This window comes from Mirounga leonina, unplaced genomic scaffold (genome assembly GCF_011800145.1).
Source record: "Mirounga leonina isolate KUSES-001 unplaced genomic scaffold, KU_Mleo_1.0 Mir_168, whole genome shotgun sequence".
In the NCBI taxonomy this organism is placed as follows: Eukaryota; Metazoa; Chordata; class Mammalia; order Carnivora; family Phocidae; genus Mirounga; species Mirounga leonina.
The window spans coordinates 74,347,419-74,373,099 of record NW_023270426.1 but is presented as its reverse complement, the minus strand read 5'-3'; the positions used below and the strand labels follow the sequence as shown (position 1 = coordinate 74,373,099).

At 35.7% G+C, this 25,681-nt stretch overlaps 1 protein-coding gene across 4 annotated transcripts in view; it reads left to right on the top strand.

Moving 5' to 3' along the window:
* FBXL17 (F-box and leucine rich repeat protein 17) overlaps nucleotides 1-25,681 on the top strand; it is a 514,999-nt gene that overhangs the window by 374,642 nt on the left and 114,676 nt on the right. The window lies entirely within an intron of this gene.

Genomic DNA, 25,681 nt, shown 5'->3' with positions numbered 1-25,681 from the left:
GTATATGAATGCATCTCCACTCTAAAGACTGCTGAATAGTTTATGCTTAAGCACCAAAGAGCATGAATATTCACTTACCCATTCCTTTAATCAATTAACAAGTGTTTTTTGAGTATCTATTATGTGTAAAGTACTCTACAAGATATTTTAGGAAGCATGAAGAATCGGATAAACCTGCCTTCTTTTGCCTATGTGCTCTTTGAGAGCAAGGTCTAAGAAATACAAGAATGAAGGGAAGAATAAAAAGAAACACCTAAAGGGTTGGAAGTGGTTGACTTCAGGAAGTAGGGCTTGGAAATGAGGACATGTACAACATGAGACTGCTGGTTGTGATATATATTTTTTTTTAACATTTAAAAAAATTTATTTGAGAGAGAGAGAGAGAGAGAGAGCATGGGGGAGGGGCAGCGGGAGAGGGAAAGAGGGAATCTCAAGCAGACTCCACATCAAGTGCAAAGCCTAACAGGGGACTCGATCTCATGATCTTGAGATCATGACCTGAGCTGAAACCAAGAGTCGGACACTTAACTGACTGCACCACCTAGGTGCCCCTAACTTTTTTTTTTTCTCAAACAATATACAAAAGTATAAAAGTAAAAACAAAAAGAAACAAATTTCGAAAAGAAAAACATTCCATTGGGGCACCTGGGTGATTTAGTCAGTTAAGTGTCTGCCTTCGGCTCAGGTCATGATCTCAGGGTCCTGGGATTGAGCCCTGCATCAGGCTCTCTGCTTAGTGGCAAGTCTGTTTCTCCCTCTCCTTCTGTGATCTCTCTTGCTTTAGCTCTCTCTCAAATAAATAAAATCTTAAAAAAGAAAAGAAAAACATTCCAAACTGTGGTAGAAGAGTAGGGATGTAGGTCACAGTTGTAAGAAAGCTCTAGATGTTTCAAAACTATGAGACTCTTATGTGGCTGATACCTAAGATGAAGGGGAAATATGAATATTTATTGAAGACCTAGTTCATGCCTGTCACTATACTAGATCTAGGAACACAAAGGCATAATATTAAGGTACTTATCTTCATCTCCTCCCTCTCAAACTGATCTTGGGTAGAGTGATAGCCCTGTACAGTATAATGTGATGAATGGGATATATGATGATATCAATATCCAGATATCTGAAGAGTGTAGAAAAGTATCTGGGGGTATCACTGAAGGCAAGGACAGATCACCAGCAGACAAGGAGGGAGATGGGGGCACAGCAGAGCTCTGAGCAAGCTTGTCATAATTGAGAAGAACAAGGCAATTGCCTGTGGTGAATTCTCAGAGATGAGAGTGGAAAGAAGTTTGGAGTGAGATGTTGGCAAGCTTTAACTCTGAAGAATTTAGACTTTATGCTATAAATGTTGGGACTTATTGGAGGTGTTGGAGGAGGAAAGTGACAAAATCCAATTTATCTTCCAAACCAGAACTCCAGCAGTGGTGTGGAGGATGGGTTGCAATGAGAAGAGATTGTGAAGAGACCAAGAAAGAGGGAAGATATTGGAGTAGTTTAAGAAAGAGATGACAAATCTCGGGTTTCTCAGAGCTTTTGCTTTTGCTTTTGCTTTTGACTTTCTGACCTCAAAGTAAACAAACACACACATATACATATATATACATTTATATACACACACACTCTGAAATCTGGTATTCTAGTGACATCTATGTCACTAAATATATTTAGAATTAATATTTAAAATATATATTTAGAATTAAGTTCTTCAAATCTTATCTCTGTAGATCACTATATTGAAGAGCAAAAACGTTTCAGGTAGCAATGTAACATGCTGAATACCTACTGAATCCTATTACATGAACATCTGTGACTCAGGAAACAGTTGGCAAATGTAATTCTTAATTCTTAATGAAGTTCAACTCCTCTTGTTTGAGTTGAAGAGAGTATTTCTCATATATTATCACTTCCTTGAATGGGAAATATCTTTCTCATTCTAGGCCAACACTGTCTAATAGTAATGCAAGTCACAAATGTGAGCTACATATGTAATTTCAGATTTTCTAGAAGTGCATTGAAAAAAGTGAAAAGGAATTGGTGAAATTCATTTAATAATGTATTTTATTTAATAAAATATATCTAAAACATCATTTCAACATGTAATCAAGTAAAAATATTACTACTGAGATATTTTACATTTTCTTTTATATACTACATCGTTAAAATCTGGTGTGTATTTTATATTTACAGCATATCTCAATTCTGACTATCCATGTTTCAAGTGCTCAATAGCCATGTGTCACTAGAGACTACTGTATTGGAGTACAGCTCTAGATTATCAATCTTTAGTGTAAAACTCCATTTTAGGATTCATTCTAAATTTAGTGACATATGAGAAAAATGGATGTCAGTGTGACTTTTTTTTTCCTTTGTGGCAAAGATGTAACCCAGTCACTGAACATGGATTTCATTTATTTTATTATCTTGTTGAATCAGGTTGTTAATTCATCCATCTAGTTAATAGACCTTAAGTTTACTTCCTTCTTCATCTTTCTGAGGCTTTTTTCCCTCTTTTTATAATCTCATCCTTCTGTTCTCAGCTGTAGGATAATTTATAAATAAAGTGGCTGTTCATCTGACATCCTGGAAGATAGACAGGAACAAATTAGACAGAAATAGAAAGGAGCCCATCTCCTTCACAACTCCTTGCCCTCTTGTAATGAAACCTGTATTGTTTGATATGATAATGAATTCTGGAAATTATTTTCAAGAGACCATCTCCTGAATACTCTTGAGTATTGAATAGCAAGAAGCACTATTCTGCATGGGGACACATGGAGGGGTCATGGAGGCCCCGTGGAGTAGATACCGTGTAGAGGACATGTACCTGATTTCTGGACCATGTGTTAGATGAACCCCTGCAGATGATGACGTGTCAGTAGAATACCAGAGTTCAGCATTTCACTATTACATGTAAGTTGGGAGAGGGCAAGAAGACTAGCTCTGAGTATTTTATTAGTAATTTAACATTTATTGGATCCCTTAGTCTTCTCATTATAGATCTTCAATATCTTTATTACTGTTGTTGTACTGATAAGGAAATATCTGAGTATATGCAATTGTTGCCTAAGGATACAAAGTAATGCTAGAGATAGGATTTAAACCCAGATTTCTCTGCCCTAAATCTGGTATCCTTTCCATCACAATATGCTGTGTGCTTAGATAAAATCTTTCATCCTTGAACACTCTATGCTATGAGTGTTCAGTGGAACAAGGTGCAGAGGAGCTAGGAGACAGTTTCTAGTCTCTGCCCTACCATTAACAAAGTATATGAACATATGCAAATTCCTTATCTTCTAATATTTTACATCTAAATCTGTCTCAGGCAATTTGCAAGGAGTAGTGAAGTTAGTAATGCAACCCATTTTCTAGAAGAGGTACCATGGTAAAGTACAGTTCTCTCTGTCCTTCAAGGTCACCATCTGCTTGAAGGCAGTTGGAGGCTTTAATATTTGGGAGTCAAGCAGGCCCATGTTCAGAACCCAGTCTTGCTTCTTAATATCTGTATGAAGATGGGCAAATTATTTAATCTCTCCATGAGTCTCAATTTCTTCATCTATGAATCAGACTGTTAGAAAGATTCAATGAGAAAATGTAGTAGATGGAATTTGTCCTTTACTTTTCCTATCAGAAAAAAAAATGAGTTTCATTCATAAAACACATCTTATATATATACGGGTTCAGTTCTTAGTGTCAGAGGATTCAGAGAAGGAAAAAGATCATTGGGAACTGGGGTGTGATCAGAGAAGATTTCAGAAGGGATGAAGATGTCAGGCTGGTGGAGGAAGGAAGGAAGGGAGGGAAGGAGAGAGGGATGGAGGAAGGAAGGAAGGAATGAAGGGTGGAAGGGTGGATGGATGGATTTGGACAGGAAAACTGGGTAATACAGTGAGCAGTATCACGAGAACAAAGGTGACAACGGACATGGCATATATAAGAACATTTGGCATTTGTAATGATTTTGAGCATTTTGACATGGTTCAAGTTAATGAGCTTTTGGTCATAAGCTAACCATAAAATTAAGTACCTTCTTCTGCCTGAGTGTTTAATTGTATCTAAACAGATAAATCTGTTGTAGTGGGTCTCTTCCAGACTCAGCTACCACATGTACTTCACCAGCTGCCAATTTCAGGTTTTTGGTCTGAATGTCTCCTTTGATGTCTGCATTTTTCCATTTCAGTGTTCCATGTCCAGAACTTTCACCTTCTTTTAGGATAACAGCTTTATGTCTTTTATTAGGTTTCATAGAATTAATTTAAATGTTCATTGACCTAATACTATTTATTTATTTAATTTATTTAATATTATTTATTTATTTTTATTTGATAATATTATTAAATTAAACTTTAAGTGAGACCAGACTACTTGATTATCTTACTATACATCTCATATCATTTTTCAAAAATAACTATTTTAAAGGTCTTGAATAATTTATTAAAGCCCTCAGAAATTTGAGTTCATTAGGCTTTGGTTACATTAATGCATGCATATCCAGACTTTTATAGAACATGTGACTTTTTTTTTCCTTAAAAGTAAGGGGAATGTTGTAGTCTCTAAAACAAGGCCTGTTAGAATTGATGAAGAATATATCCTTGTTTTTTGGGTCTTTTGGTTTACCTGATATAGTTTAAATATACTATACTAAAAGAGTTCATTTAGCCATCTTTACTCCTAATGGAGGCTAAGTCACATCCAGAATTATTCCTAATTCCTCAAAGAAATATGTGTTTTAAATAAACCAGATTAGGTAAGAAATAATTTGTCTTGTATAGCACTGACTTTAAAAGAACCATTTCTATATTTTATATATATAAAATATATAATATATATATTTTGAAGTGGTTCTTTTAAACCACTTTGATATTTTATATATATATATTTTAAAGTGTATATATATATATGTGTATATATATATACAGGCTTTAAAAGAACCTCTTCAAAATATATATAAAATATAGAAGTGGTTCTTTTAAAGTCAATGCTATACAAGACAAATTATTTCCTACCTAACCTGATATATATATATATAAAATGAATGTGAAAATATTTACTAATATATACAAATATACAAAATTTAAAAAATGGTCTAATATTTTAATTCATTTTCTACTTAAAAAACTTTTTAAGGATAATATAAAGTTCAGAGAATGTAAGTTCAGAGAATCTTGACAAACTGAATACACCCTGTAACCAGCATCCAGATCAAGAAACATTTTCACTACCCCACAGTCCTCACCTGTCCTGACCCTTTCCAGTCATTACCCTACCCCAAGGAGAATTGGTATCATTATTTCTAATAGCACAGATTAATTTTGCCCCCTTTTCTGCTTAAAAAACATTTTTCTTTAAATATATGTGGCATTATGGAGGTATCTAAAATTTTATTGTTTATTGTCTTTTATGTTTTATTTTAAATATGTAATTTTAATGCTGTCTTCAGCCTGAAGACAAACTATTTATAAATTAATTACCTGTGGCCTGAAAGGGCGGAAGGAAGGCTAATAATCTGTGCATATGTGAGCACACACGCACGCACACACACATAGACACACACATACACACAAAATAAGATTTTGCCCTATCACCAATTCATCTGACTTAAAGCAGTGCAATAGTAAAACACACTATTCACTGATTTTTTTTTAACATTTGGAATTATTTGGCATCAAAATGGAGGATTTTCTTTTTAAAAACAATTTTTATGATACCATGTCACTATAACCTTTATTGAAAGTAATTTTGAAACCTTCTTAGAACAGTCAGAGAAAACAATCCAGCTCTATGAATCAGTGGTTATTCTATTTATGAATCAGTGTTATCCTGCCTCTTTCAAGCCTTCTTTAATAAAAGACACAATTTTTACCTTTAAATTTTGTTTTTAAATATGTAGAATTAACCATAAGGATAATTTCAGTATGATTTTAACGTAATATTGAGAATCGCTACTACCTCTTCGAACTCTGCACCACAGTCACTTATTCTTGAGCTAAAGGATGTTAATTTGAAGTGAGCTTGACCTGGTAGGAGGGGGTCTATTCAAAAATTGATAGGCTGTGGAATTCTCAAATATAAATTTTGATTTACAACCACATTTTGTTTTAGCACTTCTATGACTTAACTATGTGGGATGATAACATCATGATACAAAGGAGTATGATTTGAAGGAAGATTTCTGAAGAGTGATAACCCATACGCTCTTTCTCAACATACATGTTATATTAAAACAAGACATTACATGTAAAAATGGAACACCCTAGAAAAAATATATATTAGATTAAACAATTTAAGGAAAGGGCACCTGGGTGGCTCAGTTGGTTAAGCGACTGCCTTCGGCTCAGGTCCTGATCCTGGAGTCCCGGGATCGAGTCCCACATCAGGCTCCCTGCTCAGCAGGGAGTCTGCTTCTCCCTCTGACCCTCCTCCCTCTCATGTTCTCTGTCTCTCATTCTCTCTCTCACAAATAAATAAAATCTCAAAAAAAAATTTTAAACAATTTAAGGAAAAATAAGTTTTTCCCATTTATGCGGGCCTTGGCTTTTAGATACATGAAAATCATCTGCGTAGACTATTTACTTCTTAGTCAAATGAAGGTAAAGTGGAGGCTGCACTGACACTGAACTCTCCTGATGTATCAAAAATGTCATGGGGCGCCTGGGTGGCTCAGTCGTTAAGCATCTGCCTTCGGCTCAGGTCCTGGTCCCAGGGTCCTGGGATCGAGCCCCGCATCAGGCTCCCTGCTCAGCGGGAAGCCTGCTTCTCCCTCTCCCACTCCCCCTGCTTGTGTTCCCTCTATCACTGTGTCTCTCTGTCAAATAAATAAATAAAATCTTAAAAAAAAAAAAAAAGTCAGGAAAACTGCATGTATTAATAGCTTTGTTTAGAATGTATTTGCAGATGGGGGTTTAATAAATCAATTTTGCCAATGGGTTAACTGTTGAAGTTAGGTGATAGATATATGGAAGTTCATTGTACTAATTTTTCTACTTTTGTGTAGGAAATTTTTCATGATAAAAAGTTTTAAAAATTTGTCCCCCAGAGCACATTTAGAACTTACATGAATAATTCTTCCTGTTTCCGTGTGCCATTAGTTACCGTTTACATCATGTAGAAGGACAAAGAGGAAAATCTGCTTAATAACAGAAAGGTTTTTTAACATTAAAAAAATGATGATAGAAGTTGGAAGAGTCATAGCCTTGTTTATACATCTTTTTCGAGGCCAACAATTTTGGAAGTCTAGTTCCAGTCTCAGGGAGACAAAGTGTTCTTGTTTGATGTGCAGTAGTAGGAAATTTCATTTTTCTTTGTATTTAATTGTACTTTTCATGTTAGTGAAGGATATTTCTGATATGTTGTTTTCCCATAGTGGAAAGTTAGTTCCTTCCCAGTCTGCCTAAATCTATTAATCATTAAACTGTATAAGGAGCTGATCTGTACCTTGTTCTTCCTAGTTCTTGTTTGTTATAAGGGAAATCTCAGCATTACATGGTATTATATTGCCTAGATGTTCATATACCTGCCCCAACTTTGTATCTTTTTTTTAAAGATTTTATTTATTTATTTGAGAAAGAGATAGTGGGAGAGGGAGAGAGAGCATGAGCATGGGAGTGAGAGACAGAGGGAGAAGCAGACTCCCCACTGAGCCAGGGGTGCCCAATGCGGGGCTCAATCCCAGGACTCCCAGATCATGACCTGAGCTGAAGGCAGATGCTTAACTGACTGAGTCACCCAGGGGCCCCCAACTTTATATCTTTAAATGTGCATGTATGTGTGTGTATGTGTAATTTTTTTTAAATTTTATTTTATTATGTTATGTTAATCACCATACATTACATCATTAGTTTTTGATGTAGTGGTCCATGTTTCATTGTTTGTGTATAACACCCAGTTCTCCATTCCATATGTGCCGTCTTTAATACCCATCACCAGGCTAGCCCTTCCCCTCACTCCCTCCCCTCTAGAAACCTCAGTTTGTTTCTCAGAGTCCATAGTCTCTCATGGTTCGTCTCCCCTTCCGATTGTAATTTTTATCTCAATATTTTTAGATGCAAATAGGTGAAGTCCTATTTCATCACTCCTCTCACTTCATCTGAAAGAAATTCTGATATAGGTAATTCATTCTTATTTCACTAAATACTGTGATTAAATCTCCCTACCCTAAGCACTGGAATGATACGCTTAGATATGTTAAAGCGTGTTTTATGTAGGGTACCCCTGAAAATAAATTATGTTGACTCTTCATTTTTCTAAGCTGATGAAAGGATATTGTAAAAAAACAAAAAGCAGATAAACCATGCAGTATTGTTTTTCTCCCAGCATAAGCAATATCTAAATACCAAAAAAAGAAAGAGATAAAGTAGTAAGAGAAACTTAGATCTGAAAGAGCAGTCTTCAGGTTATTTCTCAGGAAGTGGATGAATATTAAATAGTACATTTGTCACGCTAGAAATTAATCTTATCTTTTAATCTTTTAATCTTATCTATAATTTGGCTTCGTCAGTAGTTGGGATGTATACCCCAAGTTATGTCTGTGTCTTCATTCAGTGCCGTGGCTCATGCAGAGTAAGAGTTCATGGAACTTCTCCTGGTAACGACAATGGCATATCTTAGCTTTGAAGCACGGAAATCACATCTAGTTCTGTAGTAAAGTGCTCAGAAGGAAAGTGTTGAACTAGGCCCATAGTCCATAGGTCTGACTGCACCTTAGAATCACGTGGGCATGCCTTATTAAAATACCAGTGTCGGCTCCCACCCTAGACTGGTAAAACCAGAGTCTCTATAGAAGCTGGGGGCTCGGTGATAATCCTGACGATCAGATTGAGATGAGTGCATCCAACTGTAGTAATATCTTCAAATACTCTGGGTGGCTCTGGGAACAGGAAAACTACAAATGACCATCTTTCTATCAGACCTACTAAATCTGACTCTTGTCGGGAATGGGGTGAGGGTTAGGGGTGGTGAGCAGAGCACTGTGGTGTTTTTGTTAATGTTATTTAGTGTTTCTCTGGTGAGTTTTATGATTGGTTATATTTAGGTATCACTGCTTCAAAGAACACTCTGCTGTTTTAAATCAAAACAAGGTGAATTTAAAAAAATACATCTTCTCTGTGCATGACATTTGCTTTTGGTGATACTTCCCAGGCCTCCAGGACTACAACCCATGATGCCTCAGCCTTGCTCCTTAAACTCAGCCTTTTATGTTCCTGTCTCTGCTTCCAGAAGGACCATTTACCTGCTCCGTCTGTTCACACATATAGCCGTGTTAGCTGTGCAGTCATGTTAGACAAACCAGAGGCTTTTGGAAAACAAGACCGTATGATGGAAGACAGGCATAAGTAGCTAAGAAGAAAGGCTGGCATCCTTTGTGTTTTGGGCCTCCATTTATTTGTAGGTACATATGTTTTAATTCATTCTCATGAAGTTTGACTTTCAGGTATCTATTTAATATTATCACTTTTAAAAATTATCTGTTAGTAAATCAAGCTTGAAGTATAAAATTGGGCCTCTTTAAATGTATAGAAGATTTTAGCCAGTGAGCCTCAGATTTGGCCCTGGTCTTATTCTGAAAGTTGATGTTTGTTATAAAGATAAAATTTTGGATTGTTATTAAGATGGTACTTTACCTCAGGAATCATGACTCAGACAAATCCTAGCAGTCCCAAGAAGATGAACACTTAGTACTGTAAGATAGGTTCTCTGGGGGCAGGGACCTTGTCTTTCATGTGCATATTTGTGTCCTCCCTTGCTTAGCTGCTTGCCAAGCAAGACTAGCATTATTAATATTTATTGTAGTAAATAATTATCAATAATAATAGCTAATGTTTATTGAGCACTTGTAATATGTCAGATCTATTTTAAGAGTTTCCACATTTATTAACTTAATCAGTTCTTAAAACCACCCTACTGGGGAGTTATTATTTTTATTATTCCCAAATTACAGATGAGAAAACCAAGACACAAAGAAATTAATGCTCAAAGTTATGCAGTTTTTCAGTGATGGAGCTAAAATTCAAATTACAGAGACTTAACTCTAGAGTTTGCACCCTGAATTATTACTCACCTGATAATACTGAATGAATAAATGATAATGAACATCTTTGGCCCCAAACCTAACATAGAACTCTTAAAAAAAAAAATACATGGAGTGCTCCTTTTGTCCAAGGAGGAAACCAAGTGGGTTTCTGCCCCCAAACACCAATCCTTATAATTAGTAACCACATTGAAACAAAAAGGCACATCCATCTGCACCCTCTCATGCCTGGGGCAGTAGCTCCAGTTCTGGGCCCATGCTGAAGGAAAAGGGCTGGTGGGGAGGGTATTGAGTAGAACCTCATTGAAGGATGCCAGAAGCAAGCAACCACCACACTGGGTAAAGAAAAGTTCTTACCTCTTGTGAAAGTTCCATCCCTAGAACTTATTACTCATTTACCATGCTAGAATCCAACTTGAGGTCCACATACTTCCTCCATGGAGAGAAACTTGGGGAGGTTAGGGGAGGAGCAGAAAGGAACTTCAAAGCTCCCTCTTGGAGTCTAGCAGTGGTGGCCTTTTTGAATAGAGATCTACAAACAGTTCCAACAGGGAGAACCTAGTGGAGAAATTAACTCAATTCAGGGAGTCACAGTATGTCCTTATATTTATCTAGAAATATTACAAACTCCAAATACATCAAATAGACTCTTATTTAGATGTTCAGATGAGAACACTTTGTGGGCAAATAGACATGATATGAGGTTAAATAGCCATTTGGGATTATCCTCTTCCTTATTAAGTGTAGTCAAAAGTTGGCTTCTTTGCACAAAATTCTTTCTCTGCCAAATTTCATTGCTAAGAGAAAATTTAGCTTGGGGTTAAATTCCAGGTGGGTGGTTACCTACATTAGGCTAAACAAAAGATCAGATTATCATGCTGTTTTAATTAACGAATCATTTTTAAACTAATGGATCAAAACATTTAAATGTGCTGCCATATCTAGATGAGTAATTTTATTCTTTTAATCAATTTAAGCAAAATTTTGACATTTAAAAAGTAAACATCCAGGCGCCTGGGTGGCTCAGTCGTTAAGCATGTGCCTTCGACTCAGGTCATGATCCCAGGGTCCTGGGATCAAGCCCCGCATCCGGCTCTCTGCTCAGCGGGGAGTCTGCTTCTCCTTCTCCCACTCCCTCTGCTTCTGTTCCCTCTCTCGCTGTGTCTGTCAAATAAATAAATAAAATCTTTTTTTAAAAAAAACTAAACATCCAAATTTGGTCTATTTTCAATAGTACTGGTTATCTGTGTTTGAGGTTTCATTCATATGTAGTAAATGATCTTTAAATGTATTGCTCTACTTTTTGTGAAATCATTTGTTTGGTTCTGCAAGAGTACTACTTCTAAAACAGAACTACTTAGAAAAGGGACTATTTGTAGCAGCCTATATGTTCAACTCATTTCAGTGCTCTAAAGGTGTTAATTGTGCTCATGAAAGCATTAGCACCCTGTATGACATCTTCAAGGAAAAATGATTGAAAAAAATTTTAATTGCAGAAGTGGAGGAAAAGTGTTTGGCCAGTAAGTTCTCAGATTAATCTGTTTCTGCAGCAGAAAAAAAGTGTAATGAGTTGAAAGGTGATATCTTGCTAGACTCCTTGGTATAGAATTACTTGGTTTCAGACTAATTGTAGAATTCAGGATGTTGTAGCTATATTACATACAGCATATATTATGAGGAGGATTCTGAATTTTTTGTCATTTGATCCTTATTTTTTTAAAGTTTATTTTTCTTTAAAAAAAAAAGAAATATATTAAAATTGTCCTGGTGCACTAAAGAAAACCTGGTGATACCACTTGTTTGTATTGGTGATTTTAAATTCTCATTATTAGATTTTTGTTTTCAAGTATATATATATATATATATATACACAAAAAAATTCCAACAGTATTCTTTGGTAACCAATATTTCTACAAAAGGATCTAATTAATTTAGAAAATAATTCAGCCATCAGCATCATTTCCATTTCACCTAATGCATCCATGATGAATTAAACACTATCAAATATTGTCTTTTATTATTAAGATAGATATAGATTTAATCATTGCTTGGCCTGACCGGAGCTTCTTATTCATTCCTAAGGACACTCAAAACCCATTTCCCAATTTTCTCATACTCAGCCATGGTTCAGAGCATCTATTCAACATATGCTAAGTTATGCTAAATTTCTTGGCTTTGAATATTTTTATTGTAGACCTTGTTTAAAAACAATAAACAAGGGGCGCCTGGGTGGCTCAGTTGGTTAAGCAACTGCCTTCGGCTCAGGTCATGATCCTGGAGTCCCGGGATCGAGTCCCGCATCGGGCTCCCTGCTCAGCGAGGAGCCTGCTTCTCCCTCTGACCCTCCCCCTTCTCATGTACTCTCTCTCATTCTCACTCTTTCAAATGAATAAATAAATCTTTAAAAAAATAAATAAATAAATAAACAAGATGCCCACTGAAGACAGGTTTTATTTTTTGGACACACAATATGCAAAGAGCATGAGCCGACATTGAGCCAATGCACTATGACTGTCTTACTAGATGTGTGTCTTGAGCTGCTGAATTTACATGAGCCTTTTTCCTAACCTGAAAATAATACAAGAGTTTAGGAAGGAGGACATGAGAGAACTTATACGAAGCACCTAGTATAAAAAGTTTCATTCTGTAATTGCTGTTATTCTTTTAAAAATCTTTCTTTTCAGGATAGGTTTTAGCACTTAGGAGAAATGACCATAATGCATCTAAAGGTTTTTTGTTTTGTTTGTTTTTTGTTTTTGTTTTTGTTTTTTTAAGAAAGGAAGAGTGTCAGCTAAAACATTAAGAATAACAGATATGAGTAGCTGAACATCTACACTACTTATGTGCTTTGGGGCTTTTCTATATCACTTAAAAATATCTTTTCTCTTAATGCCACCTTTTCTTTTTTTTAATAATTAAAGACTATACAGACAAAATATCTAAAGTGTATAAACTGGAATATACTTTTAAATTCCCACTCCTGTGTTTCCCTATTTCTTCTCGAAGATGCAAATCATTCCCAGTCATCCTTTTATAAATGCAGTCTCTCAAAAATATGTTAAAGTTTCAATAATGTGACTTTTTTGCCTGTGCTTATTAGTAACTTTTTTTAAAGATTGTATTTATTTATTTGACAGAGAGATAGAGAGAGAGCACGAGTAGGCAGAGCGGCAGGCAGAGGGAAAGGGAGAAGCAGGCTTTCCTCGGAGCAGGGAGCCCGATGCGGGGCTCGATCCTAGGATCCTGGGATCATGACCTGAGCCGAAGGCAGATGCTCAACGACTGAGCCACCCAGGCGCCCCTATTAGTAATTTTCAACTTAAGATGTCGTAAATTTGTATAGACTTTTAAGAAAATTTGGTAGTATTGTGGCATCTGGGTGGCTCGGTGGTTAAGCAGCTGCCCTTGGCTCAGGTCATGATCCCAGGGTCCGGGGATCGAACCCCATGTCGAGCTTCCTGCTCAGCGGGAAGCCTGCTTCTCCCTCTCACACTCCCCCTGCTTGTGTTCCCTCTCTCACTGTCTCTCTCTCTGTCAAATAAATAAAATCTTAAAAAAAAGAAAGAAAGAAAATTTGATAGTATTAAAATTAAAAAAATATGCTCAGCCATATCAATAGTTTTCCCACAATTGATCTTACAGATAATAAAATTATATTATTTGTTAGATATTTACTGATTTTTGGAATTTTTTTAAATTTTTGAATGATAGTTTTTGAAATTCTCATAAATAGGGCTGCACATTTGTAAGTGTATCACTCTATTAACTATTAACTAGAACACTTAGTGTGTTAATATATGTTTTTTAAATGAGAATAATTATCAAGTTGTCAAATAATTCTAATAAAATATGATTTAAAAGACTATTCTACTTAAACTTACATTTTAAGTGATGCGATTCGGTCTGTCTCAAAGAGTTTACTTGATTTCAGTGTGTATCCTTGTTACATTCAAGGACTATGATCAATGAACACTACATCAAAAACCAATGATGTACTTTATGTTGGCTAATTGAATTTAAATAAAAAAAAAGATCCCAAAAAGCTTTAGTTTGGGGGGGAAAAAAAAACTACCAAGATATTATATGGAGATCTGAGTTCTTTTACTCTAAGTGGAGATACTTCTTGCAACCTTATTCATATTGCAAATAAAAGGATAAATATGGCTAAATTAGTGTCAAGTTTATGTAGGTTGTTCTAACATTTGAGTAGACTGCTTTTTTGTCTGTGTTTAATTTTATAATTTTCCTTAGCCTTAAAAAAGGGTTAATTTGAAAGCATTTGCATCTTTTGTCATTTGAAATTAAACATGACACAAAAAACGTTTCTATTAAAATAATTGTTTCTTTCAGGTTTCCTTGTATTACATTAGTTATGGTTGGTTTGACAAGGCAAGAAGTAGATTTATCAGTATAAAAAGCATATATCTACATTAGACATTGAAATATTTACTCTAGCTACAGATATATTTTATCTCATGTATTTATTATGGTTACTGTGTAGATTCGATACTGATGATTCAGTAGATTATATTTCTAGTCTGAAAAGTGAATTTATTTCAACCACATTGGATAATATAACCTTCCAAAGTTGCTAGTTTTCATGTTTTAAAATGTTTTTATTGTGGAAAATTTCAAAAGTTAACAAAAGTCTCTACAGAAAACTGTAATGAAAGCCTGTGTGCATAGTACCCAGCCTCAGCGGTTGCGATAGACAGCTAAACTGCTTCTCTCTCACCATCCCTACTGTCTTCCCACATACGGAATTATTGTGAAGCAAATTCAAGAGACATTATGATATGTTTATAATTAGTAATTTGTAGGATATTTCATTATTCAACAGCATTTTTGGTTATGTTTAATATTTGGCTCTGTTTGGGCTAGCTGCAAATTTATAGATGCTTGGCCATTGACCTCTATGTAATAAACATGTTATTGTTTTCAGCCAAGTGGAAAACATAAAGAGTTGTCTTTGGGATTAGTTGCCATAGTTTAATGCCGGATCACTCTGACATGTATAAATCATAATAAAGGTGGAAAAAGATATGTGGATATAGATGGCCTGATAAAATGCCTGAAGTTACCTTATGTTTCTCAGCAGTATGGCAAAAGTGAAAAAAACAAGAGACCAATTTAAGAAGGTCCATTTATGGCAGTCTGCAAACATACATCACAGGCACAAAGAGAATAGATATCAAACTCTGACAAGCTTTCAACAGAAAAGCCAGAATGTTCTCTGAGGTAATCCTGGAATAGCTACACCGTCTGCACCACCTCCACTGAACTTTTAGCTTTCTCTTGAGACACTTGGCAACATGCCATATCAGTCTGATGCCAGCTGTAGAAGGACTAATCATCCTTAGCCATGGCATGCTCTGAAGGTGCATATAATTCTTTCAAAAACTGAAATAGGATCACAAGACTGAGGCATCTATTTCCAATTAATTTGGTCACAGGAGTTTATCTGTCATCTTTGTTCTGTCACAGCAGTTTGTGGTAAACCTGCTTCACATGGATTATCAAATATTAAGAACAGTGGATTGCAGAATTTTCCCCCCAGTCAATTCCTATTTTGTCACTTTTGGTTTAAAGTAGATGAAACCAGCCATGAGTTTAAAAATGAACTTGACATTTTCAAACTTCCATGAAAAGGAATTGGTCAAACTTCTGGCATGATGACATAGTAGGTTATCGTATATACCATACTAATTCATTCTGATTTTCTACAAAAGGTTAGTATAAAGTTTTTACTCTAGAAAAGTATATACAACTTTAGCAACAAAAATACTTTTTTCCTTTTGCCCAGAAATGCATATATGAGGATTCTATGCATAATATTCTTACTGTCTGCTAAATAAAATGGATACTAGTTTTCTGAATAGTATCTCTCAATATTTAAATATCTACTGTAAAAGTGTAACAAATTATTTTCCTTTATGGTCATATAATACCAGTGCAAAATAGGTAAGAATTTAGATGGCATGATAACCATTTTTTAATTTTTATCTGACTTTGATTCAACTGTTTTAGGCTATATGGGTTGCAAGAGCAAAACCTTGCTCAGGTTTGACCAAAGGGAAAGGTCATTAGAAGATGGAGTTAATGTTGTAGAATGTAGGTAACACGAACTCATGGGCATCTTGGGAACTGAAGTTGTACGTCTGGCTTCTTACACTGTGGAACTAGATCCAGAATATCTCTGCGGACCTCACAGTATGAGGGACTAGACCTTTGTTAATATTGTCATTCCAACAATATTTACTTGCTAGTGAATAGTAATAAACTATGTCTGAGTTTTGTAAAAATAAGACTTAAGTATAACTTAGATTACAAATTTATAAAATTAAATAACTTGAAATTTATATAACTTGAAAGGAGATAGAAGTGGGACCATGACTCCTTGAAAGTATTTTAAATATCGAAGCTTGCTCTTACAATAGCTCTGGGAAGTTAATATTGTTGTTCCCAGGTAACTCTTCCAATTTGATGCTCTCAGCTCGTGGGGGGAAGCTGAGAATCAGAAACCTCACCTGTACAAACCCTGAAGGCTGTGCTTGCTCACCAGACGACAAAGTCTGCCTGTGATGGAAATAACAAGATTTTTCAAAATTGCTAATCCGTGAGGGGCATGAATGGCAACTCTGTTTTTTCCCTTTTTCCTTTTTGGACCTCAATCCTTTTTACTTCAAAGCAGGTTAAACCAATCCAGAACACCCCTCCCACCTTTTTTCTCATCGTGTCTTCCTCTTTTTCCTGTCTCTCCCTCTACTTCTGTTATTCTACACACTACCCAAACCCTTCCATTTCCATTTCTGGTGAGTCTTAACACACGTGGGGTGTGATGCATCCACCCAAAAGAACTTGAGGGAACGTGACACGGCGTCAGTTTCCCATCCTACCTGGACTCTGCCCTCCTCCCCTGGCTTAGCTGTTCTGACGTTCCTACTGTTAGAAGTGCTACTTTAGAATGGCCCTTAGAGACTATTGTTCTATCCTCTGAATTTTCTGGTAAATTCATCTATATTTTGTGGAGAGAGGTTTCCCATCAATCATATTTACCTCTCCCTTTGCCATCTTCATATTGGTTTTGTTTATGAACTTCATTCATTGTTATTCAAAGGCAAAGAATGCTGCCACTGTGCATGTCAGGTTTGGGGCAGCCAGGCTTCTTCCAGAGGAAACAGCAGGGCAACAAAGTCTGGGAAAGGAAATGGCATCAAAGAGGAGCCATCAGGCCCGCTCCTGATGAAGGGAAATTCGATTTTATGAGTGCAAAAGGGGAGAGCAGACACTCATGGAAGGAGCAGGTGAGCCTGGAAAAGAAAGGGAACACTTCGATTGAAACGGAGGTTGCTAATAACCAAACAGCAGTGTTTTTTTGAGTCTAGCCTCATAGGTGTATTCCCCATGGCCCGAAGTGGCTGTGGGAAAGAGGGGAGCACTGTGGTGAGGGCTAGGAAACACAAAAACCACTCCTTTTGTTCCCTACCATGAGTCTTGGTTATAATGGAAATCCTGCCAGACCCTTAATTATGAAAGTACAACAGGGCATTAACATAATTCATCACCTGTTAAAAGGAGCACTTGTGGGCTATTTACTAGAAATCTATTAAATATGACATGAAGACAGATTGCACTCCATTTCTTAACATGACATTATAATCAGGATGTATGCTCAGTAAAATGGTTTATAGAACCCTTGTCTGTGAGTCCTATCAATTAACCTAAAATCTGCATGAATGAAGTGTAGCCGGGCAGCGCCCTGAGCAAATGGATGCATTCTTCCTCTGGTTCTCAGCAGAAGAAAGTTTCATTTTGAAATATCAGTTGTTGTTTTCATAACAAGTTCATTGCCATGTATTATATTCAGCAATGCACAGAGTGAAGGGATTATAAAACAGAGTACTCGCTTCATAGTTGTGTTACTCAGTGTTGAAGGATTTGTTTTTGTATGAGCCTGGTGCATTTCCTTGACATCCTAATATAAAAATCTTTTGTATAGATAAGGTCAATATTGATGGCCTAGTACTATAATCCTGTAAAGTATGCCCTGATGTACCTTCAAGTACAAATATCCCTTTCAGCTTTCCTGCTTACAAATGAAAGAAAATTCATTAATGTATTATCTGCATAGCAGTTAAAGATGAGAATCTCTTTGACTTTAAGTGGAGAGTAAGTATTCTCAAATGTATTTTATTTACCTTTGTGTTCAGGATTCATCCTTGCCTTTTTTTTTTCCACCTAAAAAATATTATGTGAAACTCTCCTCATTGTCCTTATAGTTAGTACCCCACTCTGTAACACCCGGTATTACTCTAAAATTATATTAGAAATGTTACACAGTAAACAAGCAGCCATGTTTAACATTTTCTTAGTCAGGCTTAGTTCAGATCTCTGCTCATATTTCTCTGGTAAAGTTACATGTAAACATAGCTCCATAGGGAGGCATTGTGTTTTCTGCTGCAATGAAGGGAAGTAGTGGAAGAGATCAACCAACATGGAATAGAAAAGTCATCTGGGTGTGGCTCTAGAATAAATATTTGGTTTTACTTACTATGTTTATTCACTGGTTTCTCTCCTCTTCACATGCCAGCAAGAATGTCAAAGAGAATGTTTTTCTTGTATAATGTCCCCTGCCCTGGTGCCATATTGTGTTATGCTTTAAAATAGAAGCTGCCACTGCCAACCCAGATTTCTTTAGAGAGAGCATACTGTCTTCAGGCCAGAATAGAGCAAGCGTTCATTAGACGAGTGGGACACTCGAAGCTGAATGGAGGGGATGGGGGATGACCTTGTTAGTCCTTCCTCCACCATTCCTTGCCCTGACCAAGCAGCTTTCCGCCCTTACTCTTTATGTTCTGCTCCTAGCAAAGGTTACTTTCCTAGTCAAATCTTGGTGCCTGCTGAGACAGAGAAGAGCCTGACCCATGCCTGTGGCCATTCCTTGTAAACATCTTCCTGGGTATATCCACGAGTGGCACAACGGTGCAGAAACAGTAAAGAACAAAAAACTGTTATGATGATATTAGGATTCTGGCTAGCAAAACCTATGGCTATGAACGTGATAATCAGGTCCATAGAATTCATTTTCACCCCCAGGTCTTCTTTTATTTCACAGTATCTCCTATTTCTCTACAACATGAATTCCTACTCAAGCCAGGCTGGGCTTCTTCTCACTATACTGTAAATGTTTCATCCTCATTCCAGTCTCTGTGACCTTGGCCATACCCCAGATGCCCTCCCTTTTCCCCTCATGATTGTTATCTCATCTCCTCCATGAATTATCAGTTCCCTAATAATAGTCAAGCGCTTATTCACTTTCGTATCTCTCCCAGAATTTACTAAGGAGACATAGTAAATATCTGTTGAGTTAAAAATTATATTAAGTAAAATTTCTGTGTAGTTTTAGATCCATAATATTTTTTAAATTAAGTTTAAGGATTTGTGAGAGCATGATGATGCATTTACATTTAAAACTGTTCTTACCTATTTTTAAATCTCTTTGTACATCTTCAATATAAGTAAACAGGATATATTTCTTGAAATCTGAAGGCATGGAAATAATCTTTTTGTTATGTTCTTGTGTATAACATGCATCTAAAATTAATATACTCTGAAAGATAGTTCAGGGTTCATGAGGAATACTTGTTAAAATGAACAATGTAAGTCCTAGTTAGCTGTTAGCCCCAAAATAGAAATGGTCATTATCAATAATCAAGCTCCTATAATAGATTCTTACTCTTTTGGAGGAGACCATGATGTTTGCTGCCTCATTTCCAGAAGGGGCTTGTGAGAGAATCAGTGCCTGAAGTCACAGCTGTCACACTTTGGAGTCTCGGCAAGGCATGCTGGGTTGGAAAACTAGCTTTCCAAAGGGTCAAGGAAGCAGAAACTGATTTCTCACACACCATTACACAGTTTAACTAACATAACAAATGCCAAATAATTGCTGGCACTGATGGGTAGGTGGATGTTTACTTTGTGTGGTTACCATGGATTCTCTTAGCATTGACGGGCCTGCCGTGATTGAGATGCTGCAAATTTAAGGAAATAGCAATGATATGATTAGCTTGACTCAATAATTTAAAAAGGGCTTATTTATCTGAAAGACAATTAAAACTGTCTTAACTATACTATACTCAGCTTGCTTTGATTTAATATATTATCCTATCCTATGGGAGTTGTTTTGGTATTTTATAACTCTAATCCAAGTGTGTGTGTGTGTGTGTGTGTACATACATATATATAAAACCTATTAGATATGTATATATATATGTTTATTGAGCTATTGAGTTTATTGATTTATGTGTGTCATACACTGGAATAAACACATGTGTTATCCCATTTAATTTTATTAGATATAATCATGCCCACTTTACAGATTAGAAAACTGAGGTGGGGATAGGTTAAGTAGCTTGTCAATGATCCCACCCTCGTAAGTAGTAGACTAAGGATTTAAACCCTATTGAGTTCCAGAGTCTGTGTCTCAACCCAGTGTGTTGTTCCCTATCCAGCAGCAGCAGCATTACCTGGAAACTTGTTAGACATGCGCATTCTCAGGCCCCACCACAGCCTGACTGAATCAGGAACTCTGGGGATGGAGCTCAGCAACCCGTGTTTTAACAAGACCTCAGGGTGATTCTGACGATGCTGAAATTTGAGAATCATGGCCTTCCATTATTCTCTCAAGCTTAAGTTTCCAGCCAGCTTTCCCAGCCTGCATCTGTCCCAGCTGCAGGTGCCTTCTGGCTTCCCTGCCACGCCCCCCCAACCCCACACACCCCCAGCCCCTCCTTTAATCACTTTGCTGTCTTTAATGAATCCAGCCATACAAGGAATACTGCTTAAGTTAAATTGAAAGAACAAACTATATACTAGGTTTCTCTCATGAACAAGCACTTTAATCGTTATCTGATCAAAGTTATGAAACTCTTGCCCAGACAAATATGTCTGTGCAGACACATACGTATGCCCATGTAGAATTTGTTAATCATGTTTGCCTGGAGCCAATTCATGAGATGTCCCTGGGATTTAGGTGAAGACCCTCAGGTAGCAGCTATAAGATTTGTCAAAGTAATAATATCCAAGGCCTATAAATGCCCCTCACAGCAACAATAAGCAGTTCATTTCTGTTCTTTAGTATTTTTTCTTTAAAAAAATCTGACCTGTGACATTTAATTATCTATGCATGAACTTAAGCAGGGCTAACCTTCTCTGAGCCTCAGGGTTTTTTTCTCTAAACCTAGGGGTAATAATACCATATTGTAGAATCATTGAAAATTTAGCAGTAATAAATTTAAAGCTCCTATCATTATAGTAAGGCACTCATTAAATTGTGTGTGTGTGTGTGTGTGCATGTGGATGTATGTGTATTCCTTATCAGTTGGAAAATACAGAAAATTACAAAGAAAATAAGTGATAACCCAGAAATAAAATAAATGATAACTCAGAGATAACCCACTTGCCTCTCATTTTTTAAAACTGCATTTGGGATATGCACAGTTTAGTAAACCCTGCTTTTACTAAACAGTTTATTATGATTCTTTGTCAACCTGCCTAGAAAGAATTATGTCCAATGAATAATTTAGTATAATACACAAATAAGACTTAATCCCTGTCTGCCTACACCTAGCTATATATTCTTTGTCCTATAATAGTGTCAGGGGATACACGATACACATTCTTCAATTTTAACTTGTACTTAAATAACAGACACCCTCGAAATTTCTAACCCCCTTTTCTAGTCAATTCCCAAAGATACTAACCTTGGAAAGAGGGAAGAGAGTGAAGGTGAATGTGGACTTAAAATGTCTCTTATTCTTCTATGCAAATACACTAGAAGTACATTCTAGTACTTAAAATATCCCCTCCTCCCAACCCCCCCCCCACGCCCCGCTCGGCCACAAGACTAGAATCAGTTGTTTTAACTCTAGCTGTTATATTTTGAGACCTCAGTTTAAACACTATTTATTTATACTGAAATCTGTTCCATGATCTCTTTTATTGTCTTATCCTCCCCCCGCCAATTGCTTGCTATAACATAAAATGTCTCGAAAAGAGGAAAAAAAAATGTCATTAAAGCATTTTTAAAAAATGAAATGTGTTCCATTTTCTACTTATATCTTATCTCCTGTGGTTGTTTCTTCACTGTTGTCTGGAATGAGGCATCTCTAAACACGGTGAAAGCCCACACACAGGATCATGAGAAATCACGACGGGCAGACCCCCCTGCCCTCACATGCCTCCCACCGCTGTCACCACCAGCTAGACTTTGAATTCATACATTAGGAGACCCTGAGAGGGAAAGGGTAGGGTCTTTTTTTTTCTTCATTTTTATCCACCATCTAGTGCTGAGTAAAATTAACCCAATAACTCTTCGTTGACTAAATACTATGAATTTGCTTCAAATCGCACGAACAATTCAAATATCTTTTGTTCCCTGTATTTCAGACATTCTTACGTCAACTTCAGTAATTGGTTTGAGGGAAATCTAGCAATGAGAATAAAAATTGCAGATAGAGAATCTTAGATTTTTCTGCTTCCTTAATGCCTAAAATGTTCTTTATACTTGTAACCAGTGGAGATAAGATAGACTTTTAAAATAAAGTCATGATTCTTCCAAGTGATTGTATATCAGCCTTGAGAGAAGTCAGCGTGCATCATATATAACATCTGGAGATTTATGATCCCTTGGAGAATGCTAGCAGAAACCTTCCAATCTTCTCAGAATTGTATTTGGTTTTTAAACTTTTTTATTTTAACACCTTTTTATCTGTCTGTAAAAATGATATCTATTCATAGTCAAACGTTTGAAAGATACAGAAATCGTAGGGGGAAAAAATCATCACCAGCAATTCAAACGTACGAACATAACCATTCTAACTTTTGTTGAATTTCCTGCTATCATATCCACATTTGTTAGATATATTATAAAACAAAAGGCTGGCATAAACTATTATGTATATTCATTTTGATATTACACAACAATTTTACAACATGCCTACCATTGGCATAATATCTTCATGTTGACTATTAAACATTTCCCCTGTAAAATTTTGTTACCTGTATTAGGTCAACCATCTTTAAGTTTCTTTTCTGAAAAATCTGATTTAACTAAAGTAGGAATATCAGAACAATCTAGTAAGAACAAGACTCCTCACTGAACTGTACAAATGGAATCTTTGATATTATTTATAAGCCTGTTATCTGAAAAACTCTAATTATCATTCGTAATAAAAATGAACTGTCAAATTTACATCTAGATTGATTCAGGTTCCATGCATCTTTTATCTTTTGATTTCTAGAATTCTTTGTGTGTTACTGAAGAAAACAGTTAAGTTCATCCTGCACATTTCAATTCATAAGTTAAATTCTACTAATCCTCATGCCATTACCATTAAAAAAAACCACTATAATAAAATAATATCCAAATCTCAGACAATGACAAATTTTTTCAAGTACTTTTCAATGTAATAGATTGTGCCCAAGCAAATAAAAGACATGTATTAATTTTTAAAGGTTTTACCTACATTTTTAATCTCAAATACTATATGTAATTAAAAGAAAAACAAATACCAAGTAGTATTTAGTAAGAATACATTATAAACTGATAGTATGTTAGAATTAAAATTATATTTTATGGTATTATTTCTTTATATGACTTGTTTACTTGACCTTGAACTTAATCCTGTTAATTAAACATATTTCAAGAACTGTAATGAAAAACAAGATTACTGAAGGGAAGTGAATTTCCACAAGTTTTTGGCAAGGCTTCTAAATTGATAGATTTGCGTCACCCAGCCCATCTTGTCCTGGATGTGCTAATGAGCAGTCAAAGCCAATACATGAAGAAAAGGAAGGAAGAGGGGGAGAAGTATTTGAGTATTTGAGCATGTTTATAGGCAATCCATAGCTCATTGACTAGACATTGAATATCTGGGAATTGATTTTATAGAAGAGCATATTTTAAGAATGAGAATTTTCTTAAGTTCCTTTACTACCAGAACAAAGTAATCTTACTATATTTTTAGGATGCTTGTCTAGGGAAGGCTTTGGATATAAATAAATGATGCATTAACATTATATGCAGACAGAGTGTATATGCCAGCAGAAAACTAAATGGGGGAGAATTGTATGTTTATACAGTACAATTCCAAGGTCAGTTCACTCTTTGCTGAATGCACAGCTCAGATTTTTCTCTTCTTTTTGATATATGTTCCTTTTTCTGTTAACAGAAGATATCCCTTTATCAAACATGCCATAAATCTGAGTCTGGGGAGATAATTTTTTGTAATTCTTCCTTGGCCCATGTCTGTGCAGTTTTGAAAACATCTAACAAACAGCTGCATAAAACAACCTAGTAGCCTAAAATAATAAAATAGCTGAATGTGGAGCTTAAAGAAATTAAGAAATAATCAAGTAGAGGTTCTATATAGCAATTGAATTTTCAGTCAATAAATATTTTTGATTGAGCACTGTTCTTTAAGGACATTGTTCTTAATTATCTCTAGGTGTATTGTTTATATCTTTTGGAAATTGTTGCAATAATGATAAAAATGTTGTCTGGTGGAAATTGCTCTAGGATCAAATATTTTTCAGTGGAAATTAAATTTACTTATCTAATTTAAAATTACCATTGAAGAAAGCCTTTACAACCATTAAGACATAATTGCTTTACTCTTTTTTGTTTAATTGTATAAATAGGGTATTTAAATACATTTGAAGTTTAGAAAGTAATGGAATCTTTTTAGCGAATGCATTTAATTTTAAAGTTACTTTTCACTAGTTTTTGCCTTTCTGTGCAGTTACACAGTAAGTATTTTGTTGAATCATTCAGCAACTTGATCTCAAGACAATACGATTATCACAGTCACCTAGATTGATCAGGTCCCTATATTTAGCTTTTTGTATTGACTTAAAAATCTTTTTACATTTTACATTTTAAATAATTAATTAGGTATTGATTTATTTTTAAGCTCTACAGTGACAATAACCAATAAAGATCACCATTATAAAACCTCATTATAGGAGCATCTGGCTCTTGATCTTGGGGTTGTGAGTTCAAGTCTGACATTGGTCATGGAGACTACTTAAAAAAAATGAATAAATAATAAAACCTTGGCTATAATTTTATCTTTCTGTTTTTTGAATAGGAAATCCATCCAAAGTGGTATAATTTCCTTCTATGGTGAAATATTAAACTACACAGGCTAAAAGGAAAGCAATGGATGGAGTAATTATCTATTTGTGATCGCCCTTAATTCCACCCCATAAACTGCTACCCTTTTACCCTTTATCAGTAAGTAAGAAGATTATGTCAAAGTAGATCCCATCACAATTAGGTAAACATGCTTTTTTTCCCTTTTTTTTAAGATTACCCTCTAAAGTCCTTATCATAAGCCATAGGGGTCTGTTAATTAGAGATCTTCAGGATTCAGTCCTGGTGCCTGTGTTAGATTCCATTCTGCATTTCATTATTTCCTGGGTGACAGAATGAAAAGCATACTGATTAAGTTTGGAGATTACACTAAGCTAACAGGGGTTACAAACATTTGCAAAGCTAGAACTAGAATTCAAAATGATCTTAATAAATTATATAAATCACATTTCAAAAAATGGAACACATTCAAGGTTATATCCTGAGAGAAGAAAGTAAACAGT